The 12,179-nt window shown below is 38.4% G+C and overlaps 1 long non-coding RNA gene across 2 annotated transcripts in view; it reads left to right on the top strand.

The window, feature by feature from the left end:
• LOC135309255 (uncharacterized) overlaps positions 1 to 12,179 on the top strand; it is a 63,786-nt gene that overhangs the window by 43,061 nt on the left and 8,546 nt on the right. Inside the window, exons 6-10 of one of the 2 annotated variants that reach the window (XR_010369580.1) lie at positions 467 to 584; positions 1,316 to 1,406; positions 2,115 to 2,153; positions 9,460 to 9,574; positions 10,820 to 10,905. This is a non-coding gene — a long non-coding RNA (uncharacterized LOC135309255). The remainder of the gene's footprint in view (positions 1 to 466; positions 585 to 1,315; positions 1,407 to 2,114; positions 2,154 to 9,459; positions 9,575 to 10,819; positions 10,906 to 12,179) is intronic. The other variant, XR_010369579.1, reaches the window with a different exon arrangement.

The raw sequence follows: 12,179 nt of genomic DNA, 5'->3' as shown, positions 1-12,179 counted from the left end.
TTTTACTGCAGTGCAAGAAAAAGCCATTCTTCTAAAAAGTTGATAAGATGATTAAAATAAGAACCTGAAAAGTGCATTCTTGGAATGGTTGCACTGCTGCTAATACCTCTAGAAATTATGATATTATAATCTATATCCTACTGGTCCAGTGGATGCAGAACTTTAGCACTGTACATGCAATTGAGGAATAACTGAGGGTATAAGTGTATTCTTAAATATGTTGTTATACTTTGCAGGTTGCTGATATAAAATAATGGAGAATAATTAATTTTCTATAGTTTTGAATATTACATATAATTTTACCTCTACTTTACAAAAGAATAAATGGCTGCATACAGTGAAAATCAGTGGAGATCCAGGACCACGAGTCTTTCCAAGCACAGAATAATGATTTTAGGAGTTGTATTAATGCCATTAATTAGGAAAAGTGCATGGAATTTAAAGTTTGTTTTATTCTTTGCCATAGGTGTAAAATCAGGGCTGTTCTAGACCAAGTGGACTGTCAAATCCTTTAATCCTGGGATAGCAGAGTGTACTTTGTGTGTGAGGCTGAGATTTTCCCTGGCCTGCACAGCAGCTCCGAGGTAATGTGTGGGATGCAGTTTGTCACCATTTTATTACCCAAAAATAATAATCAAGAAAGGTCTGATTAAGTCAGAGAAAAGTTACTGCATTATTAAAGTGGGTGAATCACTTTTTTTTCCTTTTCCTATGGTTTGTCAAATTTCTAAAATATTATATTTCTCTTCAGCTCGAGTTGCATACTGTGTAGCTCAGAGATAATCCCTATGGTCTTGGCATATGTTACTTAATTGTCTCAGAAGGAAATACCATAAATACCATGCTGTCATCTCCCATGGGCATTTGCTCATCTGTCACAGTGGGAGCTCCAGACTGGGTGAGGTGCTCTAAGACATTTCTTAAACTATGTAAATCACAGCCATTTCTCCTTCCTACCTCCCAAATGGTCAATTATGTATAAACATGTGTTAATAAAAATTTGCTTCTTTTGCCTCCGAGGTACACACCCAGAAAGCTGAGGATGATAAACCATAAAATGCCATTATTATGTGATTCAACCTATGACATAAATTACTGCTTTAAAATGCCAGCATAGATAGGGAAGTCTGGACCCAAAGTAGGAGCAAAACAAAACCATCAATAAAAGTCATTAAAGAAACAAGAGAAGGTTTCTCTCTCTCTTTTAAGGCAAGTGGTTTGTACCTACCTACAGAGAGAAAAGCAATTAGAAGATGATACTGAAAGTGTGCTAAAGGCTATTTAACACATTTGCTGCTTAATGACCTCTGCACAGGTTCTGCTGCCATGAGAGAGGGAAAACAGCCCAAGTCAGAGGGATGCAGACAACTGCAGTGGAAATTGACACAGCCAGGTAACAGAAACAGGTAAAAATGTGCCCTGTGCGTGGCTGTATCAGAGAATAACCAGGGAACCCCAAGAGGTGAAAGAAAAACACCTTATATTAAAATAATTAATGTTTTTGATGTGGTTTTAGTCTTTATACCACTCCATGTCAAACAAATCTTTTTTATCAGACACTTCTCCCCGTCTCTGAATCGTTCCTGGGCTGTGCTTGCACAGGCCATCATGGGCATTTGGAAACAGAATCTCTGCTTGGGTTTGCACTCTTCCATATTGAGCGTAGGGAAGAAATGATGCCTCAGGTTTTAGCTTTTATATTATTATTTCAGATGCTATTCTGCTTTAGTGTATGTCTGGGCTTCACATGAAGGGTTGCTGAGCTCTGTGCACAGAGCAGGGACACAAAACAATTCCTGCTCCAGCTGGGCACCAAGGACAAATGATCCCAATGCCAGCCCAGGAGCACAAAGCCCGTGGGCTGCAGAGAGAAAAACAAGCAGGGTGGGACTGCAGGGGCTGCAGTGGGATTGGCCACTGAACTGCAATGTGCACATGGAGCAGAGCTGAGCCCAGGGAGAGACCCCGGCAGCGCTCGTGCATTTTGGGGCCATTTGGGTTCATCCTGGGGGCAGCCCTGGCTGGGCTCTGCTGCTGCCCGAGGGGCATCCATGGAGGAGATCCTTGGATCAATCCCTGCTTTATTCTGGAACTCTGTCTGGTCTCTGTTCTAGGTCAGCATTCTGAAGGCATCAATACAGCCAGTCAATAAGGTATTAAAATTGATACCATGGTATCAATTAATGCTCCTTAAATATCTTAATGGTGAAACATTTCTGGTGGGCTGAGGAATTGGATTGGCCACATGTGTTGCTGCTCTAGCCATGGGGAGTAGTGAATGAGTATTGGGTCAATTTATGGACAATTTTATATTATTATTGTTTTATCCTGAAGTTAAATAACACTTGAGGAACAGGTGTGGGTAAGCCAAATATCTTCAGAGCAGCTCATCAAGACAATTTCAGAGGCAAGGTAAGGAAGATATTGCATAGAAATTATGCAAAATCTTGGTCTGAAAATCACTTAAAAAAGCTGAGGTTGAGTCATTTGTTGGAAAAATGAAATTTCCAGTGAAATTTCTCTGAGTGAGGAGAGACTTTCTACAGTCCTTGTTAAAAATAGAAGGTTTGAGCTGAAAAATGATAGTTTAAAAATGGAGGACCAGAGCATCACACCATGAGGAGATGGAGTCAGGATGTGTCACTACCTTGGAACTGACTCCTTTTCCCAAAGCCCCAGTGCAAATCTGACAGGCTGAACACGTAGGAAATCCTTTTTCTTCCCATTCCCAAACAACAGCAGCTCCACTGAATTCAGGTTCTCTGCTGGGGGTTGCTGTCTTTTACCCAAGCCCTTAGAAAACTTTCACAATGCAAATGAGTTTTTTCACCAGAGTGCTTTCATTTGGAAGAGGAGAGGGGGGATTAGAAGTGGAGAAATTTAATTTTTTATTTCCCATTCATGTTTCATGGCTTAACAAGCATCAATGTCTTACTCTTTATTTTGTGGCAAGAGCTCTGTGAGATAAAAAGGATAACTTGCTGGATTTTTTAAAATGTTATAACTTGTTGGTCCTACAGGGTCAAATAGTAGGAATTTTGATGAAGTTTTAGGTTTCTCCATTAAAAAAAAAAAAGCTCATTGTAATATGAGGCATTTAACTTTATTACCATTTATCAAAACTAGCTTTTGGCAGCATTTTATCACCACCAAACTCATTGGCATATAAAAATACCAATACATGGTGTTCTGTGAAGCAGGGCGGGGAATGTGATGGGAAGATCTCTTACATCACTTAACCAAGTTTTTTTATTTTTTATTTTCCAAGCAAATAAAATCGTAGCGGCGCCATTCAGGTTTCTGTAGCTAAAGGCCATCGTAAACCCCTGTTTTCATGGGGCTGTAGATCCTTACTGAGCCATTAAAAACTAAACTACCTTTAAAAGTGGTGTTTTGTGGAGGGCTCAGCTTGGGAAGGGGAATGGCCTGGCAGATTTTTAAATTAGGAAAGATATTTGTCAGTTAAAAAGGTCAGGCAGCTAACATTTATTTACACTGCTCACTTTTAAGGCCACTGCACCTTAGTGTTCAAGCCTCTATATACAAGGAGTTTTTTAACGTGTCCATTTGTCTTTTTTGTTCCCAAAGTCTAGTTTTGTGGGAAGGCATTAACTTAATAGTAAGATTTATTATGTCCTGATTGCACACAGACATGAGCTTATGCACAATTTTATATACTTGGAATTTTACCAGGGATGGAGGGAAGCTCCATCCATCCCCGCTGTTCTGGGGGGCTGGAAAAGGAACATTTTCCTACAGAGAACCTTTTTGTACCCAGCACCTTTCTCTCCATGGTGCACCACTAATATCTGGCATTGCAACTGCACTTTAATGATGGTAATAATGAATTGACATAATTTTATTGCAAATCCATGGTTTGGTTTGCTCAAGTGTCTGCAGAGAGAAGATCCTTCTGTTTGTTAATTCTGTTTCCCTAACATCCCTCTGAATGTGGGACTGTTTTCTCCATCATTTTATAGGATCTCATAAAATCTTTTTTTATTTTATATTATTTATAATTATGAGCCCTTCAAATGCAGTTGGTATTGTAGTGCAAGCAATATCTTTTCTTGTGAACTAGGTGAGGTGGTATATTTGCTGTGGGAGGAGCAAATATCTTGAGAATTTCATTGTATCACAATGATGTAAAATTATTGAACAGGATCATCTGAACACATTTTCCACCTATGTTCTGTGTAGAAAAGCCCATGTAATTCTAATTTTGCATTTCAGTCATTTCCCCTATCTTCTCTAACAAGGAACTTTTATTCTGCCTTTCAGTGGCATTATTCATTTCCTTGCATTTCCCAGAATTAAATCACCTAAATAATGACACATTAAAATGAATAAAAATAAGGGTGGTGCTATGAAGAAGTCCCTCTGAACAGGGTGTCTGATTATGGGATATTCATTCCTTGGCATGGATGCAAATTGCATCAGCTTCTCTGTCACCTTCAAATCCTAATTATTCTCAGGTAATGATATGCACCTGAGTTTTAAAATGAAGGTATAAACTGTGATTGGAGAGGAAAAGTGTCACTCCATCACTAATTTGCTACTTTAAGTCCAGTTAACATGTCTGATGAACTATATATAAACATGAACCATATGCTTTTTTATTATACTGTGCTGCTGTACAAAAAAAATTAGGAAAAAATGGAGGATAGGTGGTAAGAAAAAGCAGGGGGTATTCAAAGTGAACAGCGTGTGCTGAGGTGAGACTGTCTGAGAAGGTGAGAGGGTGAGACAAGCAGGAGGACACGGGAAGGGATGGAAGGACGTGCTGGAAACTCAATCTTGCTTTTCTATAAACTGTGGGATAAATGCAGCTGTGTATGAAGACCCCACAAAATTTCTGGACATTCTCTTGCGGGGCCAAAAAAGCACAAGGTCCCTCCCTTCAAAGCCTCCTTGGAAAACTTTAAAACCCCCTCAGCTTGGTGTAAATAAAGGGTAAAGCCCAGGAACGGGACGATTTCAATTTTATGCTTTTTAAAACCGGACCTCAGTGCTTATTTCCCAGGCTGATTGCTGATCCCAGCTGCAGTGTGGGTTTAGCAGAGCGTGGTTTGGGGCTCTGGGGCTTTGCCATGGGGAGTTAACGTTGGCTGAGAGATCCCAGCAGGGCTGGGAAGTGGGGGTGTGTGTGGAGCCCAGTGCAGCACACGTGGAAGGAGCTGCAAAATGCACAAAATCTCCATTTCTCCCCATCCCTCCCCACATTTCTGCTGCTGAGGTTGAATTTGCAATTGTCACGCATAACTGGCAGGATTGTGTTGGATGTTAAAAGAAAAATATTTATTTTCAAGCACTTTTCTTTCGCATTTCTTGCCTTACAGAGATGGTAGGTCTGTTTGCAGCTGTAAAAAGGCAGAATTTAGCACACAGTGGTAGCTGCCAGCATCAGCAAGGTGCTGGGGATGCTCGAGGGGCAGGGGAGGGATGAAATGCCCTTTGTGGAGCTCCACCTGACTTGTAAATATTGTTTGTTGTGTGGCTTTGTCCAGCAGCTACTTACTTCTCCTAAATAACCTCACAACTGCACAATTTCAAGAGAGAAATCAGCTTGCCTAGCTCAGAAAGCTGCATGTATATCTCATATATATATATATATATACACACACACATATGTACATAGATATTTTAATTTTTTTCCCTGCTAAAGCCCCTGTAGAAGCACATTAGCACACTTGAAGAATACTAAAAATGCACCACATTTTCAGATTGTCATTATTCCAGGATGAGTTAGCCTATCCGAATTAGATATACATTAGCAAAGGGATTTGGGTAGACATGTCTATATGGATTAAACAGAGCTGCACTTTGCTTTCCTGAGGTTTTTTTCCTTTTTTTTTTTTCTTTTCTCTCTTCTTCTCCCCTCCTCTCCTCAGTCATAATGAGAGGTGATTGCATTTATTTGGGCAAAATCCAAGCTGAACCCAGCAGAGGATATTTTCAGAGTTATCCTTTTTAGATATTTGCCATATCAACCAAGATCTGTTTTTAGGCCCAGTTATTTAAGGCTGCCTTAAAGACTAATGAAATAGAGTGTGATGGATGTTACCCCGTTTCAGGGACTTTAAAGTAAGTTACTTTCAGAAATGGAGAAAAAACCCCAACCCTATAATCTTCAAGCCCTGCTTTGGTCCTACTTTTCCAGATCATACATTTATTTTCAGTAGGAAAGATGCTCTGTGTAATGTATATGTTAATCTTTCAAAAAAAAAAAAAGTTGGTTCTGAATTTTCCTAACTAAGGAAAGATTTATAATCGAAGAGGCAGGCTGGAAAGCCACTTTTAAAATGCTGCTTTTTTTCTTTAACCACTTGGAAAGGTAAGATTTTGTCAGTGCCCAAGTGAATTAGGAGCAGAAGTGGGAATCCTCCCCCAGTTTGTGCCTTTTGAGATGTGACAAACGGCGTTATTCCCATTTTGTCAGTGTCTTCTTTGCAAAGCCAGATATATTCAGGCTTTGAAACCTGGAATCCGGCTGGGTGTGCTCTGAAGATTATAAGTTTTTAAAATTATTATTATTTTTACAACATGGAATGCTTAAGAAAATAGCCTGAGATCAATTTCTCAATTTTTAGATCACTTTTGTGTTATAGTTTTACCCACATATATTTGGGAGATTTGTTTATAGATAGCACTATGCAGTTATCTTACGAAAATTCCCTGAAAGTAATAAGTTATTAGAAGTGACATTCCTTTAATAAAAGGATTCTGTGACCTTAAATTTTTAAATTATTATATAAAATACTTTACATTTTTTGGGTTGTACACTTTGCTTATAATGATAACAAATCCAGCATTTCTCGGCATGATTATTGTTCTTTATTTAAGCTGTCCTTTAATTTTTATGTTTCTATTTCATTGTTATAGAAAAGCAGTTTGTTTTCTTCTTTTTAAATTTAAGAACGTGGCACGTATTTAAAATTGAATGAGTCCAGTGGTTTCAAGGATTTTTTTAGTGTTCATTTGTATTTCAGTGGCTTGACAATTGTTCTGTCTCTTCTGTTCAAGTGCAAGCGTTCCCTATCAGGCAGAAGCATCTTCATGTAATGCACCAAAAATATAATGGAATGATTGCTAACTTTGCAGAGAATAAAGTAAACAAGGATGACACTTGAAAAGCCTAATTTACACCTGAAGAGGGCCTAAAAATGGGGGGAAAAAAAGAATTATGTCAATTCTGGGTCTTCAGTTCAACTGCATATTCATAAAGAGAAAATGCTGCTCAAATGAGGTTTAAGGATGTGACTTGAAAGGTCATGAAATTCAGATTTGCATCTAAAATTCATCGTGTTGCTCCTCGCTGTACAGAGATCTTGTAACAAGGAGTGATCTTACTCACAGGGCTGAGCTCTGGAGGATGAACCCAAGTGGAATTCCTTTGGAGAACCATTTTATCAAACTCTTGGAACTCCTCAGCCCGCCACCAAATTCAGGCTGTGTTTATACGAGCTTCTAAAATGGCCATTTTTTATCAGCAATTTGTGCAATATAAATTTCGCTATTTTAAAACACCGTTTCCATATTTTCCTCCTCTGTTAAAAGACCTAAAATTAAATGTTGTTTCTTCCTCACAGCCTGAAAATGAACTACCCTGGAGGAATAAAATGGTATTTTAATAAGAAAACCGAGGAGTGCATTAAAAATTGTTCTTTAGGATGAATTTGAGTTAAATTTTTCAGTTTTTTCCGGAGTGTCTTTTTACACTGCTTTCTCCACCTTCTCCATATGTCCGTCTGTGAGTTTGGTGAAAATTTGATTCTGAGTATGAAAACTTTCCGGGTTTATTCCTGTGTAAAGTTTTGATTTTGACGGTTTGGCATTTCCAGCCGTTTTGCTGGAAAAATCTTTATGCACTTAACGCAAAACGAATGAAAACAGTGATGCAGAGACTGATTCATTTAATACCTTTTTTTTTTCCTTTTTTTCACATGCAAGGAGTCTTATTTGATGAAATTCAGCCCACAGTGTTCAAGAAACTGTCTGCATTTTTTAACTATTTTTGTCTGTCGCTGGAAGAGTCGTGGTGGGTGATGCAAGTGCAAAGTCAGTGCAGATTCTGCCATGGAAAAGGAGAGAAGAGAGCGAGAAATAGAAATGAAATCTCAAATGCAGAAATGAAATCTCAAGTGCAGAAATGAAATATTTAGTTGCAAAAGAGGAATTATCTATCTTGACAATGCTCTAGAAAAATTAACTACTTTTAGACTTCCTGTTTTTGTGATATCTGAGAAATTCAGATTTATTTTCTTCAGATTTTCTTTCCTCAATCGTGAGCCTGAATTTCCCATGAATTTAGGATAGAATTGTGGAATTGTGAAGTTTGGAAAATATCCTTTGTTGAGTCCAACCATTGACCTAAACATGCACCTTTACTTTCAAACAAAAAACCTGTGGTGGATAAAACAACTAAACCCGCTAATCAAATATTCAAAATCCAAATCATGATGTCAGTCCTCAGAGTTATAATTAATCTTTCCTCATTAAACAATTTTAACAACACTTTTTCAAGCAACTCCACATCCCTGTGTGCAAACAAATACTCTTATGTCTACCTTAATGTCTTTTATGTCTTAAAAATTCTAAGAAAAAATTCAAATTAGCCATTTAGAGATAAACTTGGGGACACTGCGATAGGGATGCTGTCTTTGACATGTGATAACTTTTATATTCTGAATTCCAGCTCTTTCTCTTCTAAACACATTTACCCCTTGTCAATCTAAACTAAATATTCCTTTAGCAGAGGCCTCACGAGGCATTTTTTTTGTCCACATTGCATTGATTTCAGCCTTCTGGCTGTAACCAATTTATTTCTGGTTGCACGCAGTTCTTCTATTCAAATATTGGGTGTAGATTGCCTTAGTTAGCAGACTTTGTCAAGAAATAGTCCTGAAAATAATGTTAATCATTATTCTGCCTTCGTTTTGCCACATATTTAATTTACAATAGATTAGTGCAATGACTTCATTGCAGGTATTTAGAGTAGATTAGTAAATTCATTTGTGCTGATTGAGGCCACATTGATTTGTGATGATTGGTTCCATGGAATATACATCTGACCTGAAAAAGTACAACCGTGCCAGGGCTGTCTTCCTGTTCTAATTGTATGGGCTTCTTCATTGGGTTATGTGGACATTATTGCAATTGAGCTAAAATAGGTCTGTTTTTCACTCAGCACAATTTAGTCATGCATCAATACATTTTTAATTAAAAGTGTATGACAGGTACAATAGTAGAGTGCTCCAGATAATTTTCTAAAGCAGGCCGTTCCCTCAAAGACAAGTAATCAGAATCTGTCTCACTTCTGCAGGGAATGTATGATTTCTTATTAAGATATATGATCAAGCATCTAAAAACTTTCTGCTAAACTGTCAGGTTTTGGTTGTAAGCGCTGTACTGTGAACATTTGAAGTTTATAATAGTAAAGTGAGGCATTGTTCTTGACAGGAGGAGAGGAAGAGCTCCCTGGGCAAGTGGAATAACTAATTTTGTAGAAATAGTCAACATTTGGGTCACCACAGCAGAGGGATCCAGGAATGGCATTGGGAGATCATCTCCCAAGGTCAGTGGGACACTGGGAAGGGATTGTTATTACTCCACAATTTCCTTACCTAGAACCATCCAAGGAGCTGGAACAGAAGAGTGTTCCATGTCAGATCGAGAGGAAATAGGAGTTGACTCAGGAGACCCTCAAAGGGTGTGGCTGCCCCTGGATCCCTGGAATGTCCCAGGCTAGGCTGGACAGGGCTTGGAGCGGCCTGGAATAGTGGAAATGTCCCTGCTCATGGCAGGGGTGCCACTGGATGATATTTAAAGTCCCTTCCAAGCCAAACCAGCCTGGGATCCTATAACTCTTGTGGGGCAGATCGTGATCTACCTCAAAAGTGCAAACAGCAGTTGAAGGATTTTGCCCTGAAATTACTTTAAAATGTTTTTATGAGGCTTTAAATGAGTTACGAGGATAAAAAAGCTTTGCCAGCCCTTTGCCTTCTTCTGACTTAAATACCAGACCTGAATACCTGCTGGAACCTGGAAAGGCTGAGAGTCTTGACATAACAGGTGGTTGATAAAAGCTGGGTGAGGCTCCAGAGTGCCCTGAACCATGGCTGTAACACAGGAATAGGTAAAACAAAAAGAGTGATTCCATGCCTGTGCATTCCCCTTGTCTCTGGGTTGTCATCACAGTGTTGGTAGAAATCTGGTATACAGCAAAATGAAAGGTAAATATTAATTATTGAGGTAGAGGACATAAAGGAATGTTTATGTATGCCTAAATAAATGGAGAAGTAATAAGATTTGGGCACCCAGAATAAAAAATAAAGTTAATTAAAGATTAAATATTTTCTCTTAATATATTGAAGGAATTTAAAAATCATCAAAAGCTTTTTTTTAAAGGCAAACCCAAAACTCTCAGTTCAGATTCATTGCTCTGATAAATGTGAGAAAAAAGGACAAAGCAGCCTATTTATCATTTCTCCAGCTAACTTTTTCTGCAGTTTCCTTTTACTATATTGCCAGACAAAGGCAAAATGATGAGTGGTATTTCTGTGTCCTGATATTTGGGCAAATTATGATTTTGGTTGTGTGAGGGGTGTAGAAAAGCCGTAGATAGTGTCCCTGCCCACACAATATTTCTCTAGTTCTGGCTGTTTAAAGAGAGCACCCTGGAGGAGTTTCCTTGATTCTGGTAGATTAATAGTCATGGGTTTTATTTCTACATGGATTTTAGCATGGTATCTTTATTCAGAATTTCCCAATTTTCCTTATTTCCTTTTTTCCCCCCATTTTACAACTGAAACCTTTGTAGGAATGTGACCACCACTTCCACTGGCTACCAGAGGCAATTGGGCTTTCATCTGCTCTGTGAACCAAAAGAGATTTTGCCAGCAAAAGGTGATGAGATTTTTCTTTGTTTTGTTATTTTTCTATCATGAAAATATCAGGAATAAAGTAAATCACAGCTGCTGCTTGTTCACGTTCCAGAATGTCATTGTGGCATTTTTCAGATAAATAAGTTGGTATAAATTTTGGAAGAGTTCGGGGCTGGATGGGAATCTGAGCAACCTGGTCAGGTGGAAGATTGGTCCACTGGAAGATTCCCTGTCCATGGCAGGAGATGACCTTTAAGGTCCCTTCAACCGAAATAATTCCATGATTCTCTGATTGGTCTGTGCTAATTATCTTTCCTGTAGATGTTGTGGCCTGGAAGACCACAAGAAACACGACCAGCTGTGATTTGTAACTGCTTTAAAAAGCCTTCCCTGTCTGTAATTATACCATGGTGGCTGAGCGAAGAGAATACAATATCCTTAAAAAATCACTTTCCACTTAGCTAAGTGTATAAACTCTATCACTCATTAATAGTAAATTAGTGGATGATTTTTGCAGGAAGTCGTTTGAGTACACACTTGAGGTTTTGGGTGGCAGACATTGCCATGCATGTCTGGATTGTTAAAAATTCTTTAATTCCCATAGCTCTCGAATCAGAGTGTCTCAAGTAGGTTCTTAAAAGAAAAAAAAAAGATACAAATGAAACGCTTTGAATTATGGCTTTTGAATTTTTGTTATTTGTTTTGTCACAGAAATGGAAGGTAAAAAATCATGGTAAGGTTAAATGAAGTACTTGACTTTAATTGTTTTGAATTTTATGTATTAAAAATATTTCACTTTGAAACTATATTTTTATAAGGTAGCAGCAATCATTTTAGTGATTTGTTTTCTAAACTGTAGTTCCCATGTAACATAATTTTGTTTGCTGCAGAATATGCACTCTAGTTCAGACATAGGAAGTGCAAAATGAGACTCCTTTCTGCTCTTAGTTGTGCTGCTGTAATTACAGTTGAAATACTAAATATTTGGGTAGAATATCATCCCTCTTTTTCCTTTTTTCCATGTACATCACATTGGAGAAAATACGGAAAACCTGGATTCATTTTCACTCTGTGTGTGTCCACCTGTACCTGCCACCCCAGACAGCAAATAAACCCCCAAAACTCAGGTCTGGATCTATCAGAGAATCCTCTCATCAGCCTGGAGAAATCATGTAAGCTCCCCACGTCTCTGGGAGATGAAGATAACACATTATTTCTCTCTCTTTTTCTTGGTTTGACTGAAAATTTCTCAAGGCAGAGCTGCCCGGGCTGTGTCTGTGCAGAGAACATCTCACA

The sequence above is a fragment of the Passer domesticus genome, chromosome 10 (assembly GCF_036417665.1).
Source record: "Passer domesticus isolate bPasDom1 chromosome 10, bPasDom1.hap1, whole genome shotgun sequence".
NCBI lineage: Eukaryota > Metazoa > Chordata > Aves > Passeriformes > Passeridae > Passer > Passer domesticus.
This window is presented reverse-complemented; position numbering and strand designations above follow the sequence as displayed.